Genomic DNA, 25888 nt, shown 5'->3' on the forward strand with positions numbered 1-25888 from the left:
AGGAAGCAGGGCGTCCTGTTGGGAGCCGGCGAGGCGGGGAGAGAGAGCTTGGCCGGCGTTTTCTGGATCCGGCACATTTCCAGCTTCGGTGGGCTGCCAGAAGCTTCCGGCGAGCCGGGCAGAGCGCGCGGGTTGCGCAGGCCACCTTGCGCCGTCGGCTCCGCGCTGCTTGCCTGCCTCTCCCCGGTGCCGTCGGGAGGACGCGGGTTTCTCTCTCGGTTCCTTCTTCGGAGCGCCAAGGATCTCCGGCTTCTTGCGCTGCCAGAAAGCGGCCGAGAGCCGAGCGCCGCCGCCGGAATGGGCGAGGGCGCGCCGGCTCTTAGACCTGCCTCTGCATCTCGAAGGCCTGGGCCTGGTTAGCGCGTCCCCGCGGGCAACAAACCCGCGCAAAGCGGAGCCAGGACCGCGTTCTTGGCGGCAGCAGGATCCAGGATCGCGCCCCCACGATTAAAGAAGTGCTGGGGAGAAGAGACCCCAAATTTAGCCAACGACGAGGAGTCGAAGTCTCCTTTAAAACACACACTTTAAAAGCGCGCAGGCGGAGCGGGCTCCACGCTGAATCCGCGCGGCTTCCACGATACGTGTCGGTGCATTTGCGCCGCGCATTATGCAGAGACCTTTCCCTACAGGCAGGGTGGGATTCCCCCCCCCCCCGCGGTGTTTCCAAGTCCCTTTAATTTCAGTGGGAGAGTGAAGTTTGGGAGCAGGAGAGCGCTCTGCGCCGAAGCTGCGATCCTGGCTGTTAGGGGAGTGAGATCCCACAGTTTGCAAACTGCAGACCGAACCAACCAACTCCGCATTGTATTGCATTGAGGGCTGGGGTCGCCACCGGGCGCTGCCTCGTGTGTTTATCGGTTTGCCCCAAGCGGGCTGTGTGGACGCACCCCCTGTTCTTTCTTAGATGCCCACGACGAGAGCGAATTCAGCATCTGGCAAAGAATGACGCCGACGGCGATCAGAGGCAACTTGATGCAATCTTACCTAATCAGGTATTTTACAATGGATCTAGGGAAACAGCGCTGGGGCCTTGTCTCTCTCCTCCCCCCACCCCCATATCTCAAGCATATATTGATACCTACTGGGCAACAGCTAAGTCTCATTGCTTACATAAAGGCGGTGCTACCTGCCTAGAAGGCTAATATTTTAACGCCAGCTCCTTCGGAGCTTCCAGGAGCTTGCACGGCGAGTTTCTTCTGTTCAAAGAAATCTCTTCTCTGTAGAGCAAGGGGAAGGGGAGAGACACCCCCCCAATGCACCCTGCCTAACGCATCACAGACTCGTAGATTGCACACTACCTTTCAAAATATTTTTTGAACACCAAAAAAAGCGCCTGAATCTCTCACTATCTCATCCCACCTTTTAATGATTCCCTCGCTAAGGATCTGTAGAGAGCCTGGCATGTGCGCATAGGTGGAAGGTTTGGATTATTTTTTTCCCCAGTTTGAATTTATAGTTGCTTTAAATCAAAATATGTGACGCACAGATTCGGTGGGATCTGTGGGAGCGCGCAGGGAGAGAGGAGGGCGGGGACGCCTGGATTTCCGCGGGGGCGGTGTTTCCTAGTGCCTTTTGTGCTGAGCCCGAAGGTGCTGCGTGGGTCCCGTCTCTCTCCGGACTCCTGGATCTCTGGATTTTGCCTCCCTTTGTAGCTGCGATGAGGCCCAAAGGCAGGAGGAGCGCGCCTTTCCCTTGTTCCAATCTGCTGGGTGGGCTCCCTGTTCTGCGGGAGACCTGAACGTGAGCCAAGGCACCCTAGACAGGGGAGCTCCATCCACGCAGACCCTTCTCCCTCCTTTGCCATGCTCCCAAACTCCCGTCTTCTGGATTCTGCGCCCATCTACCTTCTGGCGTCAGCTCCTTCCACCAGGCTCTGCGTCTCCTACTCCAGTGCGCCTCTCCACCTCTACAAAGTTCCCCTTTTCTCCCGGGCCTCAGCATCTCAACCTTCCCCCCGCAGCGATGGCTGGTCGCTGCTGTGTCTCCCTCATCCTTTGCCTCAGTGCAGATTTGGCTTCCTGGGGCGACTTGGGGGCGCGGCACGAAGGCCTGAGAGCTCGGCCAGGACGTGTCCATTCTGGTGCGCCCGAGCACGAAAAGGCAGGAGCAGCGGAAGGGGCCAACCTCAGTTCTCGATCTTCAGCATCTTTGGCTTTGGCTTCGCCCCCGACCCCACAAAAGCCGGCTGGAGGGGCCAGATCCTGAGCTGAGAAGGCCCACTCCAAACACACAAAGGAAAGGGGGAGAACCACCCTCATTCTCCTCCTGCAGGAGTCCCCTCAAGCCCCCCCCCCACTCCTGCATGGCCCTCGTGATAGCTCTACTACGGAAGTGTGAGTTTTAAAAAAATGTTCTTGACAGCGTCAGGCTGCCTTGTGCCCAAGTCTCTGAAACCTTGCTCCTTGTCTCTCCTTCCTTGCTTTGTTGAGGGAAAGATGCAAGGGAGAAACAATCTCTTGTCTCAGTAAAATCAGAGCTGTCCATTCTTTCCATAGGAAAGCCTCCGTTGCCTTTACCTCCTCTCCCTCCCCCAAATTCAGGAAGCCAAGATGATATGCCTAGTCTACAGGATAGATATACATAAACTAATAATGCACAATGTTTAAGATGTTCCACTGGCTTTGGGGAGAGCCTTGTTCAGTAATCTTTGAAGATGCAATTTACAAATGTACCCTGAATGAGCACAAGGATTCTCATCTTGATATCTCAATCTCCCAGGCATATATTACATTACAATGTCGTTTGCATTTCTCCTTTGAAAATGGGTGTGGGGGTGACCAGGTGTTCCAACTTCAAAGAGGGAATTGGATCATCCGTGTAAGTACACAAACACACCCACCCACACACCCCACGTTGCACTGGATCTCCATTGTGCTCTGTCTCTTTTCTAGCCTCTTCTATTCCTCCCAACTAAATGGGGATAGTCTATTGGGTTGTGTATTGCTGCTGTTTGAAAATGAAACGCAGAACTGTGACCTGAATATGTGTACCAAATTGCCTTATGGAACAGATAGCACATGATGATAGACGAAGTTATGCATGGGGGTGCTTGCCTAATTGTCTCCTATTTAATTGTATCGTTTGTGGGCATCCATATAGGAGCAGACTTCAAAGCATACAAAGTTGTCTTGTAGCCAAAACCCGTGGAAACAGTGGGATGTATGTAGTGGTATTGCTCAGTGGTGGTAAGGCTTCTGGTAGCAGAACAGGGACAGAAGCCATGGGCGTAGCCCCACAAATCAAGTAAATCAATAAAAATACTTAACTAACTGAGGTTCTGCACCACCTAACATAAAGCCTGCACCCCTGGCATAAATCCTGGCTGTGCCCATGTCAGAAGCATGGTTTGTTTGTTTTTTTGCCATGGCAGCCCCCATGACCCCCTAAATTTGCTCAAGAGGGGCCCCACCCTCTGGAGTAGATTTAGGGTTATGTAATCCGCAAGGGTGGCGCTGTGGTCTAATCCACTGAGCCTAGGGCTTGCCGATCAGAAGGTCGGCGGTTCGAATCCCTGCAACGGGGTGAATTCCCTTTGCTCCGTCCCTGCTCCTGCCAACCTAGCAGTTCGAAAGCACGAAGTGCAAGTAGATAAATAGGTACCGCTCTGGCGGGAAGATAAACGGCGTTTCTGTGTGCTGCTCTAGTTCGCCAGAAGCAGCTTAGTCATGCTGGCCACATGACCCGGAAGCTGTCTGCGGACAAACGCCGGCTCCCTCGGCCTATAGAGCTAGATGAGCACTGCAACCCCAGAGTTATCCGCGACTGGACCTAATGGTCAGGGGTCCCTTTACCTTTACCTTTACTAATCTGCAAGGGGGAGAGGCAATAACTGCCAACATTTTCTTCCCTCCCTGTGCTGCAGGTGGGAGCTTTACTGTCACACTGAGCAACACTTCTGAATGCAGCCCCACGATGCTTCTACAGGGCAGCTCTGGAGAAAGCATTTTAAGCATGGCAGCTATGCAAGACCGGCTTCATAGCATATTGAGAGGTGCATTGGGTTCAAATCCCGGCTCATTTATTGACTCGCTTAGTCAGTAAATGTGCTGACCCACATTGCAGGGTCCTTGTGAGGATGAACACGCCCTTGACACATTAAGGAGCGGATCTACACCACAGTCAGAAAAAAAATGCATATCGAACTGGATCTTGAGTACAGGCTAGTGAAGTCAATGGGACTGGCTTCTAAATAAATTTGTGTCGAGGGCAGAATTGTAAAAGAAAGAAAGAAAGAAATGTGGGAAGGAAATGATGCCCTCAGCAAGCCACAGCGCGATCACAGCAAACAAGGGGAACAGACAAATATACACTTACCCTGCAATTTTAAATCTTAAGCACATTGCACTTAAATAGCATTTATATGTTTATAATATAAACCTCACAGCAAAAGGCTTTTTGGCAGGATGCAGACAATTGTTTTTGAGAGAGCTGAAAGTGGTTTGAGGAAGGATTTCCCATACTGTACATCCACACGTGTGTGTGAACAGACCGTCTCCCCACCCCCACCCAAGCAGTCACCTCTGGTTAAGCAGGTTTGGCAGGTTTTTGGCCCAGGATAAAAACCTGACAAACCTTTTCCTTACAGGCAAAAGTGGGAGGATAGCTGCGCACCTCACAAGCAACAACGATCCCTCCTGCAACACTTTGGAAAATGCTTGTCTCTAGTCTTAGTATGTAGTGCATTATGAAGTTCAACTTTATATACCGGGTATATGCTGGCACTAGCAAAAAAATACCCCCAATGGATTTCTGTGGGACTACCCCAAAGGATGTATTTTTAATGACTGCAGTTTTAGGCTTCTGTTCTGAGTCTCTGAAACCAGTGAGCAAAACAGTGAGCATATCCTGAATGTTCCTCACCCCCCCCCCCCCGCTCCATCTTTATTGCACAAGCCTAAAAGGCAACCCTTGAATCTAGATGGTTTCTTCCAGCAGATTGATACCCACCTTCCATGTATTCTTTTCAGTGCCTGCTGAAGACATTATTATTTAGACAGCCCTACCCATATGTTTTGAAAGTTGGTACGAGCTTTAATTTGTTTTGGCCTATTCTGTTGCTGTTTCAACTTTTGTATGTTTTAGATTATGGTTGCAATTTTTTAAAAAAGTGATAATCTTATTGTTTTATCTTTTTGTAAACAGCTTTGCAGTTTTTTTTCTATAATCAAGCAAGCAGTATATAAATTTTATTAAGTAAATAAATAAATAGCTCAATAACTGATTTCTTTGTTTTGTTTTGTTGGGCGGGTGGGCCGTCTGGAATAAAAGTAACCCAAAACACACTAGCAAGAATTTGAACTGGAGCGAGATGTACAACTCTGGGCAAGGCAGAAATTACGTTTTTGTTTTTCATGCAAAAAAAGTTCCCTTTCCTTTGCAAGGTTAACATGGGAATTGTATTCTCACGTGGTTGATGTTGGAAATGGCTCTCAGGCCCGATCCTAAGCCATGTTGACTCCTGAGCTGGAAAATTTATGCACCTGTGACCACCAGGCACTTGCATCCCTCTGAGGTCTTCAGCGAGGTCCACGAAGTGTTCACCGCCCACCGCATTTCTGCTGCCTCCCTGCAGAGTTTGTGCTTACCTAAGCCATCCTTACTATGACACTTGGACTCCTGCCAGGCTGCCAAACAGCTGCTTGGTGACCTCGGAGGGGTACCATTCTGATGGGCAGGATGCAGCCTGGGGAGCAACCTTCCTGCATTCTGCCATCCCCCATGCAGTTTGAGCAGGCCAAGAATTGCATAATTGTGATGGGAGGAGCGTCGCTCAGGGAGGGGAGAGTTAACAGCCTTGGCACTGTGGGTTCCTTTTGGAGGAAGGGTGGAACATAAATTAAGCAAATAAATAAATAAATAGATGATGTCTCTTCTCAATAAGTCTGTGTGTGTGTGTGTGTGTGTGTGTGTGTGTGTGTGTGTGTGTGAATGGCCTCATCCACCATTGGCACATCACTGGCTCCAGCCACATCTCTTTCAGTTGCACCCACTGGCAGGCAGCCTCCGGGTATCCATGCACTGTTGCAGGTGTTTCATGCGCCTTGTGGCTGCGTGGGGGGAGGGTGTGAGTGCAGAAAAGGTTGTCCACACCTGATATAACACCACCCGTTTCCACTGCCTAAGGTGGCTCTCTTACTCTTCTTAATAAGTGTGATGGTCCTACTGGCTCATTTTCATTTTAAGGTTCGGGTACTGAACCCTTTTGCGATGCTGATGCTGATAAGCATCAAAGCTGAACAGCCTCCGTTTTCGTGGTCCATGCTCTGTGGAAATGGAGCATCTGCCTGGTTTGGGGTCTTGTTTCAGCAGATGAGCATCTGCAAGTGAATGGACCTGAAGACACTTGTAGGTCCCTCTTCTCTGAGAACACATGCCTGTTTTTCTGCTACCCAGGTGGCCTCCTGCAAATGGCAAAGATGCATTTAATTTGTCCTGCGTTTCTTCTTTCTGCTTTGTTGGGGAAAGTCTTGGAAGCGCTCACCTGTCCCTAGCCTTGCTTTTTTGGACGCCTTCAGGAACTGTCGCAGCTCTCACACACCAGCAGCTTTCCAGCCTACACAAATAATTTATTGAGTTTACCGGACAAATGAGATCACCGGACAAATGCAAACAATTAAATCAAAATGACTTGGGAGGGAGGACAACTTAAAGCCACAGGGCCCTTTGCTTTACCCATTGGATGACATGTTTCTGGCACAGTGCTAACGGGCGATTCCTTGAGAGAAAGGCAATTTGGAACATGGGACTGCCCTGCTAGAAAAACCTCTGGACATTTCAGCAAATGAATTATTGCCAGGCCACACAGTGCAGGGGTTCCTTGGTACCCCCTCATGCTACAGAAGTTTGTGAATAGTTGGGAATTCACCCTTCACTCCCCTCACCACTGACAAGTTATAATTTTTGTCCAGCCATAGCCCTCTCCCATACACAAACAATTTAGAACCTCAATAGAGAAAGTCCCAATGGCTGGCTGGTCACTTCTGTGGTTGTGAAAACATAACAGGAAACTAAATGATCAACAGTTTGCTACACCTTAATGAAATCTCAAGATCTGCTAGCTGAAGTGTTCTGCCTCATGTGACCCAATGGCAGGACCGGCCTTATGTGCAAGGCTGGCTCAAGAAAGTTTGTTGTCTGAGGCAAGGGACAAGATGCAGTCCTCAACCTCATCCCAAGTACGGACAACCAACTGGACTAGTAGCTGAATCTTTCAAAACTGGCAACGGGATAGTGTCCTCTACCATGCGTGAGCAGACAAGCTATGGGGCTTCAAGTGGTGCACATAGTTCTGTCCTCCCAACAGAACTGTTACTCCTCCAAGGGGCTCAGGAGGAATAACTAGGGAGATACCACTGCTCTCCCTGGTGTCTGAAGCCATTTTCTCACACTACCTAATGGTAGGGCCGGGCCAGCCTATGTCTGGTTTTGGAGTGGGGGGTTTCCTTGACCATTACTTGCATTTGTATGAAGCCGCAGTTACTCATGGGATTCATCCCCACAGACTTTAATGGGACTTCATGGGGAATGAGCTTTCTGTAAAGGAAATGGGACTCAGTGCTTTGGGGGCACAATCATTCTTGGCATGTTTTTGTCAGGAACCCGTCCTACACTCAAGTAGGACCCTGGTAGAGACACAAGCCCGACTGGCATGTTCTCTTCCTCCTGGTCGTTCGTTCGGTAGCTTCAAAAGCTTTATTCAGCCCGAACATCACAGCGACCGATGCCAACAGACATCGGCACACTTAGGGATCCGCAGAGTCTTCACAGCTTGTGTAACAGACCTCAACAACTCAGCATTTTGGCTAATCTACTTTATTTACATATAAACACACATGGAGCACAGGAATTCTAACAGTTTTCTGGTTCATTCTGTGGAGCCTGAGCAAGAGAAACTCACCCGTGAATCGAGCCCTATGAAGGAGCAGCCTTTCCAGAAGCAGCGGTGGGCCACTGGTTTGTGGAAATGCACGCAACACGGTCACACTCAAAGTCTGATCACACACAATCCGAAACACAAGAGTGCGGGTATGATTTCTACACACATGGTCCAACATGGAAGGCCATCCCTGTTGGTTAACATTACTCACACTGTAGAAGCTTTCCATCTAAATATTACATAAAACAGCTGACGGATGTAGACAACTGATGGACAGATAAGCAGGGGAAGAGGAATGAAAGAACTGGATCAGCATTATTTCAACTTTGCTTTAGTAGTGAGCCTTCCTTGGGAAGTTAAAAAGGGTTTGGTTGTCTCTAAGAACATGTCTATCCAGCAGCTGCCTGTATAGCCTGTGTAGCCACTAGCTAGGTGCTGCAGTGTAACACCAGGTGTGGGACATCTACCTGGAAAAACCTCTCTCTCACCAAACCCAGGATGACAGCAGGAGGTTGGACATGCAGACTGCACATCCAGCTCTGGTCCCAGATTTATCCTTTCTTGGTATATGGACAGGTGAGAGGCCAGCATGGAACCAATGAGAACAAGAGGTCAGTTGCTGTTGTGATTGCCACTCAGAGAAGGGGTGTGATTTAGATTTCCTGCCCAAACAGCTTGAGTCAGATCTTCAGTGGTACCGGTGGACAGACTTATTTGTTTGCTTATATACATCCGTTATATACTGCCCATCAGCTTTGTGTACAAAAATGAGATGAAATTCTTAAGTCAGGTTCATCAGTGTTTTAACACTGATTAACGTTCAGAGTGTTTTAAAAATAACATGTTTAAAAGCTGGGGGTTGTTTTTTAAAAAATGGTTTCATTTGGGCATCAGGAAGATTGGTGACAGGCAAACTTCTTTCAAGAAGGAGTTCCTTAAATTACAGAATCACTAACTCATAGAGCTGGAAGGGACCACAATGGTCATCTAGTCCAACCCCCTGCAATGCAGGAATCTTTTTGCCCAACATGAGGCTCAAACACATGACCTGGAAGACCCTAAGTCTATAACAGAGTCTATAACATGTAACAGATGGTCCCTGCCAAGTCTACAATTGTATGATTATTTGAAAACTGAAACAATCACATATTCCTTCACTGTCTAGCCCTGCCTTCAATTTAATTCCCTTCCTTTCCTTTCCTCTGTTGTTTCCTATGGGTTGAATTCCAAATTGTAAGCTCTGTGGGGCAGGTACCCATCCGTATACTCTGATGTATTAGTAGAAATTATGATGATGATAGTGACACTTGGAGAAGAGTCTCCAGAGATGACATCAATGCAAATAAGATTTATTTTTATTTTTGTATGGTGTACAGAACCAGTATATGCCCTGGTGCTACCAATGCACTACTTGGGAAACGCAGTCTATTTACAAACATGTTTGTTTGCTTTATGTAGGCAAGAAAAAAATTAAAAATCCTTCCTTCCTTGCCACACTTGGGTAAGGTTGCCAGTTTTTTTTGGGGGGGGGGAGGGGGTAGATTGGTGGTGTTTTTTTTTAACTGGACCTAATCTCATGCCTTTAATAACTTCTTGGCATGCAGGTATTAAGCATGCAAAATTTGCCTCATCTCTTTATCCCTATGCCAGGAAAAGCCTGAGCTGTTTAATTTGGGCTTACACATGAGCAGAGCCAATTTTGTGTGTGTGAAAAAAGTTGCTTTAAACAAAAATATTAGCAGATGTGACTGGCTGATAGTTGCCCTGGCTATTACAGGGCACAAGCTTGTGATCTCACCTTGTCTGAAGGTTCCTTGTCACTCAAGACTGTTCCATCACAACAGTTGTCTCAGGTTAAAAAGTGGAAGCAACAGGGGAGAGTGCAGTTTTGTGGTGCCAGACGAAACAACCATCTATAGTATTACCTTTGGGAAGATTTGTTTGCAGGTACGGTGGAAGTCATCCCTGAGTGGACTGGATAAAATGACCCAATGCACAAAAGACACAAAATCGCTTCAGATGGTGCTTTTAAGAAAGACTGACTTTATCCATTTGAAATTAAAAAAAAAAAAGTTTAAGGGTATCACTGAAGTTTTTCATCAGGCACAGTCAGCAATAATTCTTAAAATTTATATGGTGCTTCAGAGTATTTCAAACACTTCATTATCTCGGGAACTCTTCCAAACAACTGTGCAAAGCAGGTCAGAATTAAAGTCTCCATGTTGCAGCTTCACTAGAGGAGTTTGCTGAACACCACCTAAAAACAACACATTTTATTATTGGGTCACACCTAATCAGTTAATAGGTGTGGTGAGATTTTATGAAAGGAATTCTAAGCTCCCATGTGAAAATTCACCACTACATGACACCAGTCCTTAGATGACCAGAGAATTGTGTGTGTGTTTTAAAGTAGTGTGAAGTTCAGAAGAGAGTCCTCTGTTCCTCACTGGAAGCTCAGTATGAATCACTGGATAAAATGTGACAACTTCATTGCAAGATTTCTTTATCCATTCATTTATTGGAGAGATGGGAAAATTGTGGTCCTTCGTATCTTGTTGGATTATAACTCCCATCATCCTTAACTATTGCCCACGGTGCCTGGGACTGATGGGAATTGGAGCCTGTCAACAGTTGAGGGCTAAGGTTTCCCCATTCCTGTTCTGCTCAATAGATCAGACTTCCCTACCATAGTAGCAAATGTTGCTGGACTTCAATTGCCACTACAGTGGTACCTCGGGTTACATACGCTTCAGGTTACATACGCTTCAGCTTACAGACTCCGCTAACCCAGAAATAGTACCTCAGGTTAAGAACTTTGCTTCAGGATGAGAACATAAATCGTGCTCCAGCGGTGCAGCGGCAGCAGGAGGCCCCATTAGCTAAAGTGCTTCAGGTTAAGAACAGTCTCAGGTTAAGAATGGACCTCTGGAACAAATTAAGTACTTAACCCGAGGTACCACTGTATCCCAGACCTCTGGGCCTGCTGGCTGGGGGGGCGGGTTCTTGAGAGAAGCTGAGTTCCAACAACAACATATTTATTGACTGGCCTAAACTATGAATGTGATCCACATTTTTGGTCCCATGGATTTGAATGAGAAAGTTAAGAATGTATTGGATATGATTAATTCAATCTGAATTTTGTGCTCTGTATTGTATTTTGTGATTTGTTGTACACAGGGATGGGCCTGCCCATGTGGCAAGGTGAGATGATCGCATCAGGCGACAGGATCCACAGCAGCAGTAGATCTTTATTCTCCCTGGATGAGACAGTATTCCCACCTGTAAAATGGGAATACTTTTTAAAAGAGGATGTGACACAGAAAGAGATGGGGGGGGGGAGGTTTAATAATGAAAGCATCAAATGAAAGCATCAAACAGGACGTCAGACATGTTTGTTCTGGGTCCTGGTATATATATTTAAATATATATTGCCCAACAAATGAAAAAGCACATTTAAAATTAGTTGTAGGACAATCCAAAGAACTGAATTAACACATGTCCTAGATGGAGCTAGGAATGGAAACTGCATCTGCCACTGTGGTTAAAGATTGCTGCTTCTAAAATGGGATCTTCTCTCGCCTGCTAGAAATATCACCGGGCTGCCTCATGCCATTATTCTAAGTGCCACTTCTGAATTCTAATCTTACATAAAAACCCAATATGAAATGCGCAGTGTCATTATTTAACACTTTAAAATCAGTAGTTATGCAATCACCTTAAAAAACTAAGAGCTGATGATCATCTTCTGAGCCCCTCTGTGAAATCAGCAGCCTAGTTAAGAGTGTTCCCATTTCACAGAAGTGAGGGGGACAAGTCTTGTCATCACTCCTGGGCCTCAGGTAGGGGCACTAAGATGCAGTGGTAGCTCAGACTATTACTTGTTCATCCCTCACTGCGAGAAGTGAGGTTACAGGGAACCAGGCAGAGGGCTTTCTCGGTAGTGGCACCTGCCCTGTGGAACGCCCTCCCATCAGATGTCAAGGAAATAAACAACTATCCGACTTTTAGAAGACACCTGAAGGCAGCCCTGTTTAGGGAAGTTTTTGATGTTTGATGTTTTATTGTGTTTTTAATATTCTGTTGGAAGCTGCCCAGATTGGCTGGGGAAACCCAGCCAGATGGGCGGGGTAGAAATAATAATTTATTATTATATTATTTTTATAAAGTGTGTATCAGCTGCAGGTCACTACCAGTGTAAGATGTGCAAAGCGAGGCGAAGGGCTTTTACACACTATAATTGCACTAGCCGGCTGCTTGTTCCAATATAATCTATGGAGGGTTGATTCACAGAATAATATAATCTCAGAATTGTACAGTTGGAAGTGACCCCAAGGGTCATCTAGTCCAACCCATTGCAATGCAGGAATCTCCGCTAAAGCATCCATGACAGATGGCCCTCCAACCTCTGCTTAAAAACCTCCAAGGAAGGAGAGGCCTCCCGGAGGAGACCGTTGCACAGCTGAACAGCTCTTTCTGTCAGAAAGTTCTTCCAGTAGTCAGAATCTTCTTTCTTGCAACTTGAATCCATTCAAGTTGGATTCCTCCAGAGCAGGAGACAACAAGATTGCTCCATCTTCCATGTGACAGCCCTTTAGATATTTGAAGGTGGCTTTCCTATCTCCTCTCAGTCTCCTCTTTCCCAGGCTAAACAGATCCTTCAACCATTCCTCATAAGGCTTGGCTTCTAGACCATGGGTATGCAAACTAAGGCCCAATCGCCTTCTAAATCCGGCCTGCGGATGGGCTGGGAATCAGTGTGTTTTCACATGAGTAGAATGTGTCCTTTTATTTTAAATGCATCTCTGGGTTATTTTGGGGGCCTGCCTGGTGTTTTTACATGAGTAGAATGTGTGCTTTTATTTAAAATGCATCTCTGGGTTATTTGTGGGGCATAGGAATTCGTTCATTTTCTTTTCTTTTCAAAATATAGTCTGGGCCACCACATGGTCTGAGGGACGGTGGACCGGCCCCTTGCTGAAAAAATTTGCTGACCCCTGTTCTAGACCCTTGATCATCCTAGTGCCTTCCTCTGCACATGTTCCAGCTTGCCCCCCCCCATATTGTAAATGGAGGTGTGAGGAGAGACTGAGGCTGAGACAGCGCAGCTTACCTAAGACGGCCTATGAGCTCTTGTCAAAGGTGAGATTTGAACAAAAGACTTAGAATCACAGAACTGTAGAGCTGGAAGGGACCACAATGGCCATGTAGTCCAGACACCAGAAATGCAGGAATCCTTTGCCCAACATGGGGCTTGAACCTACGACCCTAAAATGAAGAGTCTCATGCTCTACCGACTGAGCTATACCCAGTGACAACATCTTGAGATGTAACATAGGCTGCATACACATTCTATACAGTGGTACCTCAGGTTACAGACGCTTCAGGTTACAGACTCCGCTAACCCAGAAATAGTACCTCAGGTTAAGAACTTTACCTCAGGATGAGAACAGAAATCACGCGGCGGCAGCGGGAGGCCCCATTAGCTAAAGTGGTGCTTCAGGTACCACTGTATTTAAGGTACCACTGTATTTAAATTGCAATTAAAGCACATGGCTCCCCCCCCCCCCGAAAAAGAATCCTGGAAACTTTAGTTAAGGGTGCTGGGAACTGTAGCGCTGGTGAAGGGTAAATACAGTTTCCAGGATTCTTTGGGGGAAGCCACATGCTTTAAAGGTATGCTATCTCTTCCATCACTACGCTACCCCAGCTTTCCACTGAAGCCTCCCTTGATGTTTTTTCAAAATGTGCGCACTCAACACGGTTAAAGAGGCAAGCTTGCACAGCTTTCAACAATATCCGCTAAACCCTTTAAAAATAAAATAAAAGCAAAGAAGTCTCAAAATGGTGGAGCGCTTGTGGCATGAGAGAGACAGAGAGGAGGGAAAACCTTGATGCTGTTCATTTTTATTTTTTTTAAAGGCTAGATGACAGCTCTTGCGTCTGAGTGAGAAACGGCTCACCCTATTAAAGAAGCGAAACGCAAAATGGTTGGGGCAGGCCCAGAGGGGGAAATGTTGTGGTATCATCCATCGCTTATGAAAGGACTGTAGCTCCTCTGCCTTGCATGCAAAAGGTCCCAGGTTTGCACCACTGCATTGCCAGATAGGGCTGGGAACAGCTCCCTGTTTGGAACCCTGGAGAGCTGCTGTCAGTGAGTGGACACAGATGGACCAATGACCTAGTAGGAAGCAGATTCCTAGGTTTCTGGATGATGTCACAAGCACAATGTCAGGGAGACCTTTGGTCCTCCATTCCTCCCTACAGGCTGTCAGAATAGCAAGCGATGTGCTAGCTGTATGTATGTGAGAGAGGAGATTCTTCTAGGGATCAAAATCTTTTGAGCCCTGAGAAGACGAGACATCGCTGCAGTCGAATTGCTACCTCAGGGTTACACACCAGCCAGACCTCTTGCTAGGTTTTCTACCCGGTACCAGCACAGGAACGGCACAGGAACACTTCCGTGTTTCTGGCAGAGAAACTCTCCAATAGAAGGCGATAGCATGCCTTCTGTTAGAGAGGGTGTATGATGTTCAGTTGGGCCTGGAAAGAGAGAGGCTTGGGGGTCAGTATTTCCATGGGCCCCTGCCGTGGGCCTGAATATGCAAGCTGGAGTCGACCCAAATAATAAAAAGCAGTCTGAACAGAGTCTTTTACCTAAAGGAGAAACAGGTGGTGAGACATGAGGGTGGGGCCACATGTTAGAAGAGTAGGATTGTGTATAGCACCCCGGTGGCATGCAGTGTGTTTTTGGGTGCATTGCCTTCTTCTGCAGTAGCCTCTCCACTGGTCATGGGGAGAGGCAGTCAAGTCTTGCCCTCCCCACATCAGTGTCCCTCCTCTCCCCAAAGCTTTGCTTTCCTATGCAAGAGTGAATGGCACCCTTTCATGTAGGAGGATGTTAGGGTATGTGGGATGGAGGCTAAACTTTTCCCTTCCCCGTGTGACTTACTGAGAAGCAGGTTTGCTTCTGTCTTGTTTCTTGGTCACACCATGGTGCGACAGATTGTTTGGAGAGGGGCACAGAATGTTTGGAGCCGCAGCTGTGTACATGCCATGCATTTAAAGCGCATTTTCAAGCACCCCCCTCCCCCAAAAGAATTCTGGGAACTGTAGGATTCTTGGGGTGGGCGCTTTACAAAGTGTACACAGCCATAATTTAGGATTCCTATATTTCAAAAAGTGAAAATCCAGAAACAAAAGTTGTTGATCTTTTTTCCCCCCCTCCCAATACTATTGAGGTTTTTGGGACGCGGGTGGTGCTGTGGTCTAAACCACAGAGCCTAGGGCTTGCTGATCAAAAGGTCGGCAGTTCGAATCCCCACGACGGGGTGAGCTTGGTCCCTGCTCCTGCCAACCTAGCAGTTCGAAAGCATGTCAAAGTGCAAGTAGATAAATAGGCCAGAAGGTAAACGGCGTTTCCGTGTGCTGCTCTGGTTCGCCAGAAGCGGCTTAGTCATGCTGGCCACGTGACCCGGAAGCTGTACGCCAGCTCCCTCGGCCAGTAAAGCGAGATGAGCGCCGCAACCCCAGAGTCGGTCACGACTGGACCTAATGATCAGGGGTCCCTTTACCTTTACCTGTTGCGGTTTTTGAGCTATTTTTTTTGGTACATTCACAAAAAAACAACACTTATGACATGGGTTGTCATACACCCAGGTTTCCCCAGACATTTTTACCGATTTTTGGAAATTCTGCCCAGACGTTATTTCTGACAGACGAATCCCGTTTATGTCTGGGAAATCCGGACATATGGCAGCTCCATATAATTTCATATACTGTATAGATATGAGTGTATATACCCGCACAAACTACCATGGTTCCTATAGGTTACTCACACTCTTGATGGCGATGAAGGAGGAGGAAGAGATAGAGCAAGCAGGAGTACAGTGGTATCTCGGGTTACAGACGCTTCAGGTTACAGACACTTCAGGTTACAGACTCCGCTAACCCAGAAATAGTACCTCGGGTTAAGAACTTTGCTTCAGGATGAGGACAGAAATCCCGCGGCGGCAGTGGGAGGCCTCATTAGCTAAAGTGGTACCTCAGGTTAAGAACAGTTTCATGTTAAGAACGGACCTCCAGAGCGAATTAAGTTCTTAACCTGAGGTACCACTGTATACACTTTCTCCTTTTATCCTCCATCTGCATCTCCCACCCATGGTTCTGATATAATAAGATCTATGCATGGAAACAAGGAGAGAGCATGGCTCATTGGTAGATCATCTACCATTGGTGGATCACCACATCCAATCCCTGGCATCTCCAGTTTAAAAAAGACCAGATAGGAAGGGATAGGAAATCACCTGTACCCAAAACCACAGAAGTAAGTGATGATAACAGGCTAGATGGAGAAACAGGTCTTAACCTGGTGTGTCAGCTTTCTATGTTGGTTCTCACGTGGTGGATCACAAACTGTAGGCCTAAATCATACACAGACACCAGGAGTGTGGACATTGTATCTCTGCCCATCCTTGCTTGTGTGAATTTAAGAAATTTATAAGCCGCTTCTCAACATTATGTCTCACAAGTGGAGAGCAGCAATTAAAAATGAAAGGCAACCTAACACCACAAGTCAGGGGTGATCTTTCCGTGGGGAGAGAGGAAGTTCCTTAGCCAAGTTTAAAGGCTTCCTCTTCCGCAATTAGATGCAAATCCCCATCTGTATTGTCGTGTTCGCCATGCCCCCGCCCCCCCCCAAGTGGCTGGATGTCTCTTCCGATGCACAGCCAGGCCTGGAGGCATCAAATGTCCTGCATGACTAGTTCCTGGCTAGGGCTAGATCAGGGTGTGCGTATTTTACCCCAGTGTTTGTTGTGGTTACATTTTTATATATAGCAGTGCTATATCAACACATGTCAAACAATTACCTTAAAAAAAAAGCAACGTGATTTATGCCTTTGGCATTCCCCATTTTTAATTGTGCGTAAGAATAGTCGGTGTGTAGAATGAGTAAGCTAGCCAGAAGCAGAGGTGGTCCAGAGGAACAAGCAGCTGTGGTCTGAAACACTGGCTGTGCATTTGGAGGTGATGGTGGGGAATGGACTGCTACTCTGGGACCTACGCTCCTTACCTAAAGGGTGTCCCATAAAGAAAACAATGGGCAATAAGTTAACCCCCCCCCCCAAATTAGCCTTACGTAGGTTGCTTCTAAAGTGATGTCAGGCGGCAGTGGATCCAAACCCCACGGCCAGTCGCCAGGAATGGATAAGACCAGGAAAAGTTCTTACCAACTGCTTTTTATTCAATATTCACAGAGAGAGGCTTGGAAATGCTGCCTCTTGGAATACAATGGTACCTCGGGTTAAGTACTTAATTCGTTCCGGAGGTCCGTTTTTAACCTGAAACTGTTCTTAACCTGAAGCACCACTTTAGCTAATGGGACCTCTTGCTGCCGCTGCACCACTGGAGCACGATTCTGTTCTCATCCTGAAGCAAAGTTCTTAACCTGAATCACTATTTCTGGGTTAACTGAGTATGTAACCTGAAGCATATGTAACCTGAGGTACCAGTGTAATGGCATTGCCCAGAGTAAATCTCCCCTCTCCTTCTCTCCCACTTCCTTATTTGTCATCCCTTTGCTTCTGAGGCCTTTGCTCTCCTACTTTTAAGGCTCGCCAGGTTCTGGGAGATGGTGAGTCTGGATAATGGTTTCTAGCGATAATGTGTCAGCCAGCTGCTCCAGCTCTGCCTCCTCCTCCTCTCCCATTATTTCCCAACTTTTCACCTCATCTGCCTCTGAGCTGTGATCTCCCTCAAACCCCTGTTGTAATTCTGGACTGTCTACTTCTTCTCTGGAAGGGTCAGGCTGGGCAGGCGGTCTCCACCATTCTTCCTCTGCCCAGTCCCTGACAAGTGAATACCAGAACTTTAGATTTGCCCAATGAATGGGGATGATGGGGCTGTTGCCCTGATATTGGGCTGCCTCCGGAAGACAGTTTGGAACCTTCAGCTGCTGCAGAATTTGGCGGCCATGTTGCCCACCGGGGCAAGACGGTTCTGGCCTGACTGCATTGGCTGCCAATCAGTTTCTGGTATCAATTCAAAGTGCTGGTTTTTACCTATAAAGCCTTAAATGACTCAGACTGTACAGTGGTACCTTGGGTTAAAAACACCTTGTGTTACAAACACTTCAGGTTACAGACTCCGCTGACCTGGAAGTAGTACCTCAGATTAAGAAGTTTACCTCAGGATGAGAACAGAAATTGCACGGCAGCGGGAGGCCCCATTAGCTAAAGTGGTACCTCAGGTTAAGAACAGTTTCAGGTTAAGAACGGACCTCTGGAACAAATTAATTTCGTAACCAGAGGTACCACTGTACTACCTCAAGGACCACTTCTCCCCATATGAACCGACTCAGACCCTGAGTTCATCACCTCTCATTTCCACGAGAGGTGGCAACATGAAAGAGGGCCTGTTCTGCAGTGGCTCCCCCTTTGTCAGGCACCTTCACTGCATATCTTTAGGTGCCAGGCAAAAACATTCCTCTTCTCCCAGGCCTTTGGTTAATTAAGCAGTCTATGGCCTTTTAAAAACACACACACTTTTAAAAACACACACACGCTTTACCTGGCGTGCTCTGGTCCATGGGGTCTCGAAGAGTCGGACACGACTAAACGACTAAACAACAAAAACATGGCCTTTTAAAAACACACACACTCTCTGTCTTATTGTTTGTTCGTTGTGTATTTTTGTATTTTTATACTGTAAACCACCCTGTGATCCTCAGATGAAGGGTGGTATGCAAATTTAATAAATAAAGTAAATCCACTTTTTTAAAAATGCACTTTTTCAGATAGGAAAATGAGAGGGAAATGCACTGAAAAGTGAGGAGCGACCAAATGATTAACAGGAAGATGTATAACCACTGAACAGACAAATCAGATGAATGCTCATCTATGCGTGCAGGTCAGAATAAACGCTCAATAAAGACCGAGCATAGTCTAACCTCTGTGTAAACTTTGTGTGAACAAATCAGGAAGAATGTGAAATAGACAAGTTTTCATATATTCTGTCAGGCTTCAGGAGAACATCACATAATGAATTTTAAATTGGTTTGAAGCAGAGTTTGTTTTATTCTGTTTTGCTTTTCCAATCTGGCTGTTACTTTTCTTCTCTTTTAAAGACCAACCTCAGCGCTGGGCAATGGGCAGTTTTCATCTGGAATACATTTTGATGGCTTAACATACTCACGTAAGTAACAATTTAGGGTTTTGTTTTGCTTTTCCAATAGACAGCTGCCTCAAAGCCCTATCACACAAGGACCTACCCTTCTACGCAAATTTGCCGAAAAATAAACCCGTTTCTAAAGGGGCAGGACGTTTCTGTCTTTTTTCTCTTGTGGCAGACATGGCTGCACTTCTGGAATGTTTTCACAAGGTCCCCATTTTGGAAAATAAGACAAAATTAATTGTTGTTTTTTTAAAAGAGGCAAATAGCAACATAAGCATCAGAGTCTGGAGATTAGTTTCGGTCTTGGGGAAGGAGTTTTAAGTCCTGTGTTGTTGTTTTTTAACTCCCCTCTCCCCCAAGCTGCAATCAGAAGTTGGTTAAAAATTAAACAAGCCAAGCAGCCAACCTTGCTGAGGCTGGTATTCTGTGCAGAGAAGAGATAACAGGGCCCTGTAGTTACCATTTCAGCAGCTCAGAGAAGGGCCTCTTTGTTTTGATGTTAAACATTACAGGACTTACCCCCCTTCTGGGAGAATCTCTGCAGAGAGACAAAGTCTCTGGCTTCCCTTCATGTTGACATTTCCGTGCACAGAGGGCAGAAGGCTGTCATGTCACTCCTTCCAGGGAAAAGTAAGGGAGGATTCTTCTTTCCCTCCCTAAAAGGGTTAATCACCTCCCCCCATTCCTTAAAAAAAAACCAGGATCCAAGCTCTTTTGGAAACCCTGAGGAGCAGTGGTACTAATCCTAGAAAGCATTTAAACAAATCAAGGTTTTATTTAAAACAAAAAACAAAATTGTTCCAGAGTTTGCAGGGCAGTTGCATTCCCAGATTGTGGGGAATGTAGCATACCCCTCGCCATGAAACTGCCTCAAGTTTCATGCTTCATGAAATCCACAAAACTGAAAGGGGATCACTGATCATCGCTGGGTCAGCAACACTACGAAGCAAGCCTTCCAACTGCTGTAGAACTGCAGGTGTAGGTCATGCATGGTTCTTCAAGTAGGAGACTGGGTTTCCTGGGAAGCAGCATTATGTCATCAGGGTGCTGCAAGCTTCTCTCTGATCCCGCCAGTTAGGTGTCAGGACAGAGAGAGAGAGAGAGAGAGAGAGAGAGAACCCAATAGGTTATCCCCAGCCTCAGCGCTTTCAGCAAAATATTGGAAGTAGGAGACACTGTGCCCCACTTTACAGAGCATGGTCCTCTGTTAGAAGGCATCCTCTGTTTTAGGGGTTGGAAGCCTGTTGTGGGGGAGGAAGGAAAAGGAGATTGTTAGCTGCTTTGAGACTCCTTAAAGGTAAAGGGTAAAGGGACCCGTGACCGTTAGGTCCAGTTGTGGCCAACTCTGGGGTTGCGGCACTCTTATTGGCCGAGGGAGCTGGCGTACAGCTTCAGGGTCATGTGGCAAACCAGAGCAGCGAAACGCCATTTACCTTCCTGCCGGAGCAGTACCTATTTATCTACTTGCACTTTGACGTGCTTTCGAACTGCAAGGTGGGCAGGAGCTGGGACCGAGCAACGGGAGCTCGTGGGGATTTGAACCACCAACCTTCTGATTGGCAAGTCCTAGGCTCTGTGGTTTAACCCACAGTGCCTCCTTAGGGTAGTGATTAAGCGGGATATCAAATCCAAACTCCTCCTCCTCCTCCTCCTCCTCTTCTTCTTCTTGACATTTGTTGGACTATGATTCCCATCACCTCTGATCATTGGGGAGGCTGGCTGGGGCTGATGGGAGTTGAAGTCCAACAAACATCCATCGGGCCGCAGGTTCCCCATCCCTGCCCCATTTGGCTCAATTCTGGTTTAAAGGGAATGGACCCTAAGAAGGGAGAGCAGCAAGGACCTTAAAACATGGCCCATCAATAGATAGCACACAGACTGTGAAAGCACACAGATTTCCCCGCTGTGGTGATGTAATAATAAAAGATCAGGCTTACTAGCTGCTTTGCTTCTCAATATTCTCTGGTCGGCCTCTGTTATTTTCTCCTACCAACAGGGAACCCACGTAAGGACTCTATATGGGCTCTTGGATACCCCATAAGGGAAAAAGGGCAGATTTTGTTTACAACAGTGAGACTTATTGTCTCTCTCTTTAAACTGTAATAGCAATCATTTCTAAATTTGCATCTATCCGCACAAATTGACCACTGCAGATTTTATGCCAAAAAAAAAAATGTATGCCATCCTTTTTCGTGGTCCATTTGATTCTTTTCATTGATGCGTTGCGTGGCCAATGTAATAGGAAGCTCAGGACATGGCAAGCCTAGTTCAGATTCCCTGGGTGTGTACACAAATGAGAGACGAGAGGCGGAGGCAGACGCAAAAACGAAGGCAGGCGATCGTTTTCCGCAGGAAGCAGTAAAGAGTGATCCCATAATTCAAGGGCGCTACCATTTGATGGTCAGCACCCAGAAAATGTGGCCAAAGGAATGATTTCCATATGCTTCATTGGACAAGCTGTATCTGAAGGGCATCTTGTACAACGTCACATGTAATGCATTGCACTGAATGTAATCTATCTAATGTATTATGTTGAATGTATTGGACATAATGTACCGGGCACGAAGCTGAACACGGTTGGTTCGTGATGGAATGGGCACAACTGTACATTGTGGGGGTATAACACACTCCTTGTGTTTTGTTATGGGTATTAGACCTGTCATGTTTGGAGCCTGATTTAATAAATGCGTAAGTGGGAGATGCAGCCTCTGTGTGAGGCAGCAGTTGTCCGGGAGCAGAAACTGGTGCAAATTTATCTGGCTTTGATGCTAGGCTGGCCCCGCTGGCTACCTCCACATGTTTGGTATTTCAGGATAACTGGAGGCAATTAGCATTATTTACCAACATGCAGCAGGGAAAGGAGGCCGGTCTGCTTTGACACCATGGGCTGGCTTGTCCTGGAATGAGTGGAATGCAGGGCAGGAGAGAGGGAGAGAGAGAGAGAGTTCACACCGCTGTCCCAGGCTGAGTGGCTAATACAAACTTCAGCCAAGAAAGGTAAAGGTAAAGGGGCCTCTGACCATTATGTCCAGTCATGACCAACTCTGGGGTTGCAGTGCTCATCTCGCTTTATTGGCCGAGGGAGCAGGCGTACAGCTTCCGGGTCATGTGGCCAGCATGACTAAGCCGCTTCTGGCAAACCAGAGCAGCGCACGGAAACGCCATTTACCTTCCCGCCAGAGTGGTACCTATTTATCTACTTGCACTTTGACGTGCTTTCAAACTGCTAGGTTGGCAGGAGCAGGGACCGAGCAACGGGAGCTCACCCTGTCGCGGAGATTTGAACTGCCGACCTTCTGATTGGCAAGTCCTAGGTTCTATGATTTAACCCACAGCGCCACCCGCGCCAACAAAAGGCTAGCCAAAAAGACACTTGCGGCTTCCAAGCAACTGCACCACCCATGCCGGCCGTAGAAGAAGATAGGGCTGGCAGTAAAAGCCCAAACGTGAGTTCAATGTGAGTTACTTCCACTTAGGTGTTTACAGCAGGGTTTCCCATACTTGGGTCTCCAGCTATTGTTGGACTACAACTCTCATCTTCCCTAGCTAGCAGGACCAGTGGTCAGGGATGATGGGAATTGTAGTCCAAAAAACCAAGTTTGGGTTGCAGCGGTTCTCAACCTGTGGGTCCCCAGATGTTGTTGGACTACAACTCTCATCATCCCTGAGCTCAGGCCTTGCTAGCTAGGGGTGATGGCAGTTGTAGTTCAACAACATCTGGGGACCCACAGGTTGAGAAAGGCTGGAGGATGGTAAAGGGTTGCCATACGTTTCGATTTGGCTGTGGGGGGATTTCGAAAAATTTTCTCAACAACTTTTTGAGTTGGGCAATTCCCCTCCCCCTAAAAACCCCCACCTTTTGTGCCCCTATTTTTACTTCTTGAAATATGGGTCGCAGTCTAATAGGAGATATGACATAGGTTTATACAGCTTTGTAAGCTGCAGGAAAGGTATATACAGTGGTACCTCAGGTTAAGTACTTAATTCGTTCCGGAGGTCTGTTCTTAACCTGAAGCACCACTTTAGCTAATGGGGCCTTCCGCTGCTGCCGGAGCACGATTTCTGTTCTCATCCTGAAGCAAAGTTCTTAACTGAAGCACTATTTCTGGGTTAGTGGAGTCTGTAACCTGAAGCGTATGTAACCTGAAGCGTCTGTAACCCGAGGTACCACTGTATCTCTATGTCTGTCTGTCTGTTTGACTTTTAACGTTGCTTGGGGGTTGCAGGATCATGTTCTTTTAAACAAAAAACTATAGTGGACATTTATTTATTTATTTATTTAAGATATTTTAAACCTGTCTCCCATCATAACTGATCCAGAGTTCACCGCAACATCAAACATAATCTCAAGCTATAGTGAAGCCAGAGCAGAGCAGAGACAATAAATGACACAATCAAAACACTTATCAATAAATGACATATCAAAGCAGCCTTTAAATACTACAGGGCAGGTGGTTCAACCCTGGGCATCATGGGATTGTATTAACCTCCCACAAATACCTGAATGAAGAACTGGTTCAGGGGGGAGAGCATTACTTAAGCAGGGCACCACCACAGAGAAGGCCCTTTCTCACGCCAGCAGGGAATGCATGCTTCCTGGCGATAGGACCTGAAGTAGGGCCTTTCCAGAAGATCTTCATTACATGGGCAGGCTGAAACAGGGAGAGGGGCTCCTCGAGTTCTTGGGTCCCAACTTGTTTAGGGCTTTATAAGCACCATTTGCTTATTAAGAGCAGCTATTTGCGAATGCTAGATGGAACCTGTGTGTTCCGAGGCAGTAAATCTCTGCAAAACAGATGCTAGGAAGTCACAACAGGGAAGGGCTATTGCTTCCATGCCTATATTGGGTGCTTCTCAGAAACATCTGGCTGACCACTGATAGAAACAGGATGTGGATTAGACAAACGGTTTGCTCCAATCTAATAGCGTTTGGGTGGGGAATCTTTTTTGTCCTGGTGGGCGAGATGTTTATTTCTCTCCCCCCCCCCCGGCCCAGTTTGAAAACTAGGTGGGAACACTCACCTGTCAATCATCTGGTGTCATAATATGGTCAGGTGATTGAAAGGCAGTTGGTCCTGCCCACCTGTCAAAGGTGGGCAGCAGGGGTGGGAGGAGATAGTGACCAATGGGGATTGGACTCCATTGTAAATCAGCTTTCATTCTGAAATCAGTGCAGATTTGTGCTTTCCACAGGGGTGTACATCAGCTGATCCATGGGGAATTCTGTTAAGTTGTGGGTGAACATATCAGACGACACAGCGATTCTTCAACAGCTCGTTTATTCACAGGCCAGAACTGAACTGAACTGAAGGGTTCAGCCAGCCTGCTTTTATAGAGCTCCACTACAACGCAACAGTAACAACTTTCTATAACTATCCAGTCACTGAACGTCACTTTCAATTCCTTATTTGCATATGTGGACCTGAGTGACAATTATCTACAGTATCCCCCCTGCTGGCCCAGGGTGAGAACTTCAGTACATAACAAATTCAGTCACGCTTTCTTCAGGGTACTTCTTCTTCGGGTACTGATAAAGCGGGATATCAAATCCAAACTCTTCTTCCCCCTCAGCTGTAGGACAGCTGTAGGAGGAGGCAGGCAGATTCCTCGGAGGCCCCATGGAGCATCCTGCCCCGGCTGGCCCTGCCCCTGGGCGCAGGGCAAGCACGCCGCCCCAGGCGCCCGATCGTCTTGCTCCGCCACTGATAGTACATCACGAGTGGAGCAAGTGGCCGTGTGTTTTTTTGAAAATGGGATCTCAAGCCAAATGGAGGCCTGGTGAGTCAAATATTGCCATGGGCTGGAGGTCCCCAATACTTGCAACAGTACACCTTCTTAAGTTCAAGAGATGCTTTACAAGGTCACTGAGGGTGCTGCAGTTAAACTCCTGGGTGCTGCCTAACTATGGACAGCCTGGGAGTTTGGACCCAGATAGCTGTTTGGAAAGGATCCTGGGATACACATCTCATATTGAGTCATTGGTTCACTTAGAAGAAAGGATTCTGGAGACTGTCCACATCTTCCAGAATCTGTCACTGCTCCATACTTCAGATTTTTAAGACAGTTTGCCAAATGGGAGCAGAGCATGTTAAAAAACCCAACTATTCCTGCCTTAACTGTCCTAAAGTTCCATCTAATTCCCGAGGGTGTCAGTTCCTTAAGATAAAGTCTATGTGCTGTTAGTCTTGAGCATATATTTGGCCCTTTTCAGTGGGTGCAGGTATTATAAAAGTCCTCCTGGTTCTTTGTTTTTCTCCTCAGAGTTTTTATTCCTGCGCTGTTTAACCACCTTTTTTTTTTTAACATACATAGATGGGATAAATAGAGCCCCTTCTCTCCCATTTTCCTAATAGTGACCATAAATTTATTTACATTTCTAATATGCCAGATACGTGACCAATGACACATTGCATCTTTCTAGTGTGCGCTGAAGATATGAATTGAACTTTAGTCTCTGAGCAATTAAGGCCTCCTGAAACTGCACTTCATTAATGGTTGTTATGCAATAAAAACTATAAAACTGCCCTTATTTGCGATATAAAAATGCAATTTGTTTTAATTTATGTTGGAAAATCCTCATTGAGTTTCTTCATTGGGCCCTGCCAGGCATCTGTCTGACGCCAGGAGAGTTCCGCGTTCAATGAAAAGGAGAAAAATGGCAGGAGACGTGCGCAGGAGCCCAATTGCTCCGCTGATGACTATTCCTTAGCGTGTTTGCAGAGGACAAAGAGTTACTGAATTCAAAAAGAGAAGCACACACAGAGTGTGTCCATTCCACCTTTGCTATAACTCAGATGGCAGAACAAGCAACACTTGAGAAACAGCCGAGACCCACGTGCATGGTGG

At 46.8% G+C, this 25888-nt stretch overlaps 2 long non-coding RNA genes across 2 annotated transcripts in view; one reads left to right on the plus strand and one right to left on the minus strand.

Annotated features, from left to right (window-relative positions):
• The first annotated feature begins 850 nt into the window (after positions 1-850).
• LOC310755760 lies at positions 851-5215 on the plus strand. Its single transcript, XR_014544518.1, has 2 exons — positions 851-989; positions 3860-5215. It is a non-coding gene; the product is annotated as an uncharacterized lncRNA (long non-coding RNA).
• A 13784-nt stretch (positions 5216-18999) lies between these two features.
• LOC310755755 overlaps positions 19000-25888 on the minus strand; it is a 63052-nt gene continuing 56163 nt past the window's right edge. The window contains exon 3 of the long non-coding RNA XR_014544513.1: positions 19000-20283. This is a non-coding gene — a long non-coding RNA (uncharacterized lncRNA). The remainder of the gene's footprint in view (positions 20284-25888) is intronic.

The sequence above is a fragment of the Podarcis filfolensis genome (genome assembly GCF_964270895.1).
Source record: "Podarcis filfolensis genome assembly, chromosome: 2".
In the NCBI taxonomy this organism is placed as follows: Eukaryota; Metazoa; Chordata; class Lepidosauria; order Squamata; family Lacertidae; genus Podarcis; species Podarcis filfolensis.